This window comes from Ananas comosus, linkage group 6 (assembly GCF_001540865.1).
Source record: "Ananas comosus cultivar F153 linkage group 6, ASM154086v1, whole genome shotgun sequence".
NCBI classification, from domain to species: domain Eukaryota; kingdom Viridiplantae; phylum Streptophyta; class Magnoliopsida; order Poales; family Bromeliaceae; genus Ananas; species Ananas comosus.
This window is the reverse complement of record NC_033626.1, coordinates 6,415,920-6,423,847: the sequence shown is the minus strand read 5'-3', so window position 1 is coordinate 6,423,847 and position 7,928 is coordinate 6,415,920.

Below are 7,928 nucleotides of genomic sequence, written 5' to 3'. Positions count from 1 at the left end.
TCAATTTTAAATTTAATTTATAGAAGGTAAGTGAAATATTAGGGCCGAATATATCTCTAATTAATTTTTTAATTGAAAATAAATTAAGTTTAGTCTAATTAGATAATATAATAATCGTCGGAATCAAGTCAGATTATGATGATTCGATTCTATTTAACTTAGTGCAAATTTATTGATAACAAAATATCGATTCGCGTTTAACTGAGTACAATATTATAGTTTTATAACAACGTTGCAATGTATTTTTTATTTTTGATATACATACCAGTCCCATGCCAAAGATGTTAAAGATTATATTATTTTAAAAAAAATCTACATCTATCTTATTTATCCCTTATTTTAATATGCTGCACAATATTGTAAACACACACAGCACTACATACAATAATTATAAAAAAAACTATTCTCATCCTGATAAACTGTAAGAGCCAATATGGTTTATATATCCTCTCAAAAACTAGGGCAAATTACATTGGTGATGATTCCAAATGATTGATTTGTATCTTTATTGCTGTTATTTTTTTTATTTTTCTTTTTACCTCAAGTATTATTTCTTATAATGAACAAAACCGGCATTAGTACTGTTGGTTATTTAAAAAATAAATAAACTTTAAATACCAATATGTGTTTAGTACTTTTTCATTTTAGTATTATATGCGTTTAAATATATTAATTTAATATTCTATGATATTTATTTTTTTTCTGTCGTCAGATTTTTTTTTTGTTTAAATCAGTGATAAAGTTAAACTAAGAAAATATTAAAGGAATATTCCGGTAAATCTAAATGGATTGTTATCTAAAATTTTTTTATATATATTTATAATTAATAAATATTAATAAAAAAAGCTGACGAAAAAAAAAAGAGTATATTTTAACATCACATAGCTAATAATTAAAAAAAAACTAATACCAAGATTGATATATGAAGTACCCAAAAAAAATAAAAAAATTTTCGACAATTGGACAAAAGAAAAAAGAAAGGATAAGGTAAAACACGTGGAACCACGTTCTTACTTTTCCGTTCCCTCATTTCCTCGTGCTTTTCTTTACTCGACAATTGTCCCAATCCCATTCTCTCTTTCTCTCTCTCTCTCGATCCTCTCTCGATAGATCTCGGCTCAATCTCATCTTAAGCGCTTCTCTCGAGATCATTTACACTTCTCATACTATTATAATCCCGATTCGAAGAGGGATCGATCGAATTCGATCGCAGGAGGAGACCGGAGATGGAGTACGGAACGCCACGCCGAGCGCGCGGCGCCGCGCGTCGCGCCGAGCAGCAAGAACCTCGACAACCCGTCGACGCCGCTCCGTCTCCAGAGGTTCGGGAATCCGGATCGGATCGATCGCGTCGCACCCTTTTTTCTATTTTTTTGAATTTCGTTTTGTGGGCTCAATTTTGGATCCGCGATTCAAACTCGTTGCAGGCCCAGAAAGGAAGTTTTGATTTCTCGTCATGCGTGCTTTTTGTAAATCTGGCTCGCCTCGATGGATTTGACGAGATGCGTTAAATTTAGGTTAAAACATTCGAATGCCTTTTAGAGGCGAATTAACGGAGAAACCCAGACTGATATAACCTTAGCAGTCTGAATTATGTCATTTATTCTGGTTAATATTACAGATGAGATTTATCATATCGTTTATTGGGATTGGAATCACGTGCAAAGTGCGGTGGTAGCCCTTGTTATGCTGTTTTGTGTTATTGATTCGTAGTTCCTTGTTTAATAATCTTTATAGTTAATGGTATTTATTTAAAAAGTTTACATAATTGAAAAAGAAAATGCCTCAGTAGTAGTATATCTGTTTGGTACTTAGAAAATGTTTAGCGTATGATACTTGGTGTTTATGAGATTTTTTTGTGTGATTAACATGCACGCTCTTGGTCTTATGTGTTGTGAAACCTTAGTTTCCTGATCTTTTTAAGGAGTACCTTGAGGTAATTTGTAGCAGCTACGAGAAAAGAATCATGCTATTCGTTCTGAAAAACAAGCCTGTCGAAATCAATTATTAACAGTGTCCCTTTGAGTAAACAAGGCAGAATATGTTGAACAAATATTCATCATCTGAACATAACCAGATACTTTGCTTAACTTGGGTGCTTTGGTTCTCTATATATTATTAGGAGTCTCTTGAATTGGTTCATCTAATTGGAGAATTCGTGTACGGATTTATAGTTTTGAGTAATGCTTATATTACAGCAAATTTCACAAGAGGTGCTATATTTAATGCCGTTAAAATGTATCAATTCACGAGTTGATTGTTTGTATTCACAAGGCACAGAAAAATTCTAAACCGCCGTAATTTTGTCATTATTGTTGTAGAATTATATTGTAAAGAATAACATTTCCTTTATAGTTTGATGTTAATGTTGTTTTTATGTTTATTAATGTCTAAATATAAAATCAGCATGGCTCACTTCTCTTCTCTGTTATTCGAATTTATTCTGTAGTCTTTTCCTAGTTTTGTCTTCTCTGCGTTACAGATGATAGATGCAGAGTATCAGCGGTTTCTGAAGCAGAACATTTTCTCTTTTTTTTTCGGTACTATTGAAGAGCAAGGAATCCCATATGAAGGTTTAACCTACAAAGCTAATCGCTGCGTTTTCTTTTGACTATCCGTTTAAGCCTCCAGTGGTAAGTTTGAGACTCCTGCTTCATCAAGTAGAACATGATGCAGTAATTTGCCTAGATATTCTTATACTTTCAGCTGCTTGATTTTACCATTAGTATATCAAACTTACAATAGTAAACTCTGGATCCTACCAGAGAATATCATATTACCCTCCTGAAGTTGAAATTATGATTATTCCCTTGTAAATATCTTTAATCATTCTAAGTCCCTTTAGTGTAAGAGGCCATCTATGTCTGACAACTGCTTTAAAGCTTACCCCTTTAGCCTTTAGAGACTTACTGTACATGATGAGATAAATCAAGTAAGGGCAAATTGAAATTCCATATTGAACCATTGCTTAACAGGCTTAATTTAGTTTTTTTTAATGGATTATGCATGGTAAGGCATTTCACTTGGAAATGTTGTTATAAACGGTGTGTCTGGTGTCTGTTATTTACAACTATAGACTATAGAGGGTGTGTTGATATTTAATATTACTTTTTTTGAATACAGAGGAAATCCCCCTGCCATTATGGTACATGGACCTATTCCTACCAATTAATTCATTTTTGCTTCATCTGTAACATGTGGTCTTCAGGTATGCATTGCAGAACAATTCTTTCTGTCCATCCAGAGGCTTGTTTTGGTGGTAAGTCATTCGAAATTTTACTAAATTGCAAAAAATACTTCATATTTTCTGGGAATTTCATTCTGATTCAGTTCTTTATACAGAACCAACAAATGAAGTCCTCTCATAGCTATGCTGCAACATTATGAAACCAAGAACGGTGTGCTATTTTTGTCTTCTAGTATTTTTGCAGTTTTCTTTGAGATAGACAGATCCGTTCACACATAGATCCTGCAAAATGAGAATTTTTATACATCGTTTACCCTTCATGTATCCTTTCTATTTACAGGAAGTCCCCAATAGAGAAGTTTTTGCTTAATATAAAACCAACTTTCTCAACATGAAATTGGATGACACCCCCACTAAAAAAATGCGTTACTAACTGAAGAGCAACAGATTTCTGGGGAGAGAATTAAAATTCTGATTATATGGGTTATTATGTTGATAGATGATCTGCAGGGTTCTACCGTTATTGCATTTGACGATTATAACCTTTTATTCTATGCACATGTGTGTACGAGATTTTCTTTTTTAGCTTTGTAATGCTCTTGTTTATGTAGAATATGAGAGATGCGTTCACAAACAGTATACATATTGCGTGGAGTTTCAGAAAGCCTGAAACTTTTTATTCTAAACAGACGGGAAGAAACCGTATGTTACATTGTGTATCAGGGGTTGGGGGTCGCAAATAGGCTATAAACTTGTCCACCTTGCACCGACCAGTTTATAATTGTCTCTTTGTTAAAGTTGAGAATACTCCTCTTACGCGACGGATAACAATTAAAGGTTTTATTCGTTGTTCTCAGATTTCACTTTTACGGCGCGGGGTGGAAAATTGTAGAATTATTTACAATAGATCCCTTATACTATTTTTCATGTATAAGAAAACTACAGAACATTCGCAGAGTGAAGTATACTATTGCCGCAATATTTTCGAAAAGTATGCCTTATTAGATGGGGGTGGAACGGAAGTTTTTTGGTTCATTTGGCTTTGTACTATTTCATTTTTTGCGCTTGTTACCTTAGTAAATGGTAATTTTGAGCCTTCTGGTAATTGGTTGCTATTCATTAAGTTCTATGATGCAAACTCTTTTTTAATGAAAACTTCTTCTCTTTCGAAACTTATCTACCCATGTTGGATGTTGTGCTCTACTTTTTCAAGCCTTGCAGAAGTGCTTTTTACAGCATGATAGTAATGAAGAAGCTTATGCTCGTTTGGGAACTGAGACGGCCTCCCCAGTAAGATGGATCATCCTTCTCCTTTTTTATAACTTGCTAGTGAGTTCGCATAGAATGCTTTCCATTGATAGCCTCCAGTAAAGAGGATCATACTTAATTTGCTTACGAGATTCGAATTTGATTGAAGTTTGTGCTACGTCTCCAAACATTAATTGCCCTTTATTGCATTATATTATGTTCACCTAAAGTGTTTGGTTTACCCTCAGGAAATGTTTTCACTGCGCCAGCGAGAGGCAACTAGTTAGGGTTTTGGTTCGAAGTTGGAGTCGGAATATGAATCGAATCAAATAAGATGAATCGGATCAAATGACTTAATTATCTAATTCTGTTTGGTTCATCACCGAATTTCGAATCGAATATCATTCCCATTATCCAGTGTTTGGTTCAGGTGGATATAAAAAGTAATCAAATTTAGTATACTAACATATCTTATAAATATATTAATACGTTAAATTCAGATTCATAGAATAAAATTATTAAATTACATCAAAATTTTGAAACAATGTCAATTTTAAATCTATTTTTTTAAAAAAATAATTTTTGAGTTGATGGATATTCAAATATGAAACTAAATTTTAATGATTCAATTCAAACTTAAATTACATTTAAATTTTAATTGAATCCATAAATTTAATTTAAGTTTGAAAATTAAAATTGAATAAAATTTTATATAAAATTAAAATTAATTTAAATTCAATATTCATAAGTTAGATCGAAATACTTTGATTAAATTTTAATTTTTTAATTTAGGTTTAAATTAATATTTAAAATTATATATTTTAATTTTAAATTTTAATCATTTATATATTAAAAAATTGAAAAATGAAAATTAATTCGAATAATATCCATTCCGTCGGATTCAACTTCAATCAGTCTCTTATGGCCGGATTGAAAAGTGGTGATTGGGATGTCACATTCACTCTTGGAATCGGAATTCGGAATGGACTCCGCCTACCAAACTACTCACAACGGATTATCCATTCCGATTCCGATTTTTCAGGATGCTGAAAAAAAAAGCGAATCCAAAACACAGCCCTTAATCTTTAATTATATTTTCCCCCCCCCCCCCCCCCCCCACCCCCCCCCCCCCCCCCCCCCCGCCCCCACCCCCCCCCCCCCCCCCCTGGGTTTCGAAGTTTAGTTTATTTAATGTAAAGCTCTTTTGTAGGGTTGAAAAAAAAAAAATCAGCTCTTCCACTTTTATTTTATGTTAGTATGGCCCACATAGTTTGCTCTAGAATGAGTTGTTTAAACATTGGAATCTAATTACAAAAAAAAATTTATATCTAACAAATTTTTTTATTTTTTTTTTTTTCTGAGAAACTAGCATTGCACGCTACCCGCTTGTTTTTCATTTAAATAAACTTAGCAAGAATGTGAATCCATAGTATTTGAACTCTAGGACCTCCAGTACCATCGTCAAGCCTTTGCATTGCTCTAAGGGATGCCGTCAATTATATTCTTAACAAAAGTTAAATTAAAATAAAAAGTTTAAGGTCAACCATGAAGCCAGAGGCGAATATCCCTAACGAAAACAATTCGAAATTAGAGGACCAGCATTAAAGTGAAAAAAGTTCAAGAGTGAATATGCCAATTATATAACAAAATGTTTAAGGGCTAATTTCAAAAAAAAGAGAATGCAATTGGTGCCATTTTAAAGTGGCTTTAATTTTACAATTTTATTGACATTTTACGCTTAACTCTAAGTGACTATTATTTTTCTACTCATCGCATCAAGCTGTTTGAACGAAAATTCCAATTTCCCTAATGCCACCAAGTAGCTATTGTACGGCTAAATTGCCAGATTTCCATCCCCAATCTAGAAATCTAATGCATTTTGATCCTTAAATTTAATTTTTATTTCTGATGTTGATTCTTTTGATTGCTTATAATAATATCATATATTGCCCATCTAATTGATTAATATAGCATGCGGCCAGACTGTGCAGTAATATTTCACATATCAATTATTAATGTATAATATATATTATATATAATAATTATTTATATCAGTGAACATTATATTTAGTCAATAATGTATAAACAATTTACATAATTTATGAAAAGTTACCAACCATTTTAGAGCAAGTGCACAAATTGTGGTTGTATGTAGTTTCTTCAAGTTCGAAACTATATATATTATTAAATATATTTAGTTAAATTGTTTCTAAAAAAGAATAAACTAGATAGCATAAATTTTTTTTTAAATGTAAAGTCAGAAATTAAAGTAAATTAAATTTGGCGGACTAAACTTTACTTGATTCTAGTTTGAGGACATAGTTCATTTAAGCCTATTTATTTTACTCCATTATATTATATATATATATAGTCCGCTTTTTACCATCTTATAGTTGATAGTTAGCAAACCGTTTGGTCTATTTGTAGTTTCCTACCATTAAAATATCCCCTTTGATCTTCCATCGTAGATAATACTATTAACAACACCCACTACCCTAGGGACCACTATTAATTTAACCGCGGCATCACTATCAATCTAACCGCACATTCTTTTATCGACGGCCAAAATTTAGAGTAGCAAGGCGCTTGGACTATGATAGTATATAGCATTTCTAAATTATATATATATATATATTATATATATATAATTTATATATAGAGTGAATGGCTACTATGCTATGGAAGCACGGAGCCTTCGTGCCTTCCAGTTCGTTTTCGATGTTGGACTTTTTAAATCGTCGATGACGGCTCGTTTAACTTGATCTAGAGTATTGGAGTGCCTAGAAATATAGATTTATTATTTTCAATATCATTTGCCTAGTGATCGTAATGGACTCAAAATCAGCAGAATTTCAATGACCGTAGTGAATGCGTTTGCAGAGTTTTAACTGGTGTAGAAATATCCGAAATCACGTGAGAATTTTGATAGAAAATTCCTTATTATCTACTATAAAAACAAGATCAAGTATTCTTTATTAAAATTTTATGTCGTATATTGTTACATTTTGTAAGATTTCTATTTTCAAGCGTTGATTTTGGCCCCTCGTCACTACAAATAATATCGTAAAATCTAAATTATTTTCTAGGTACTTCAAACACTCTAGATCAAGGTTTAACGGAGCCGATCATCGATTCGAAAGTCGCAACATCGAAAACGAACTGGGAAGCATCGAAGTTCCTTGCTTCCGATAGCCATAGGTAGCCTCACTTCTAGTATACTACTTATATATATAGATATATATAGATAATATATATATATATAGAGTAGCAGCTCCTGTGCTTTTAAAAGTCACAGCGAGCTCTTGATGCGTTGGACTTTTTCACCATTGCGAATCGGCTCGCTCGAGATCCGCGCATATTATTGGTGGAACTAAGACGCAGGCCCAAATAACGGCGCTTGACTCTCTTCTTCTCTCTTTTCTGCTCTCTACGACGTGGAACCCCTCTCTCTTTTCCCTCTGCAACCCAACTTCTGCTCTCTTTTTTCTTTCTC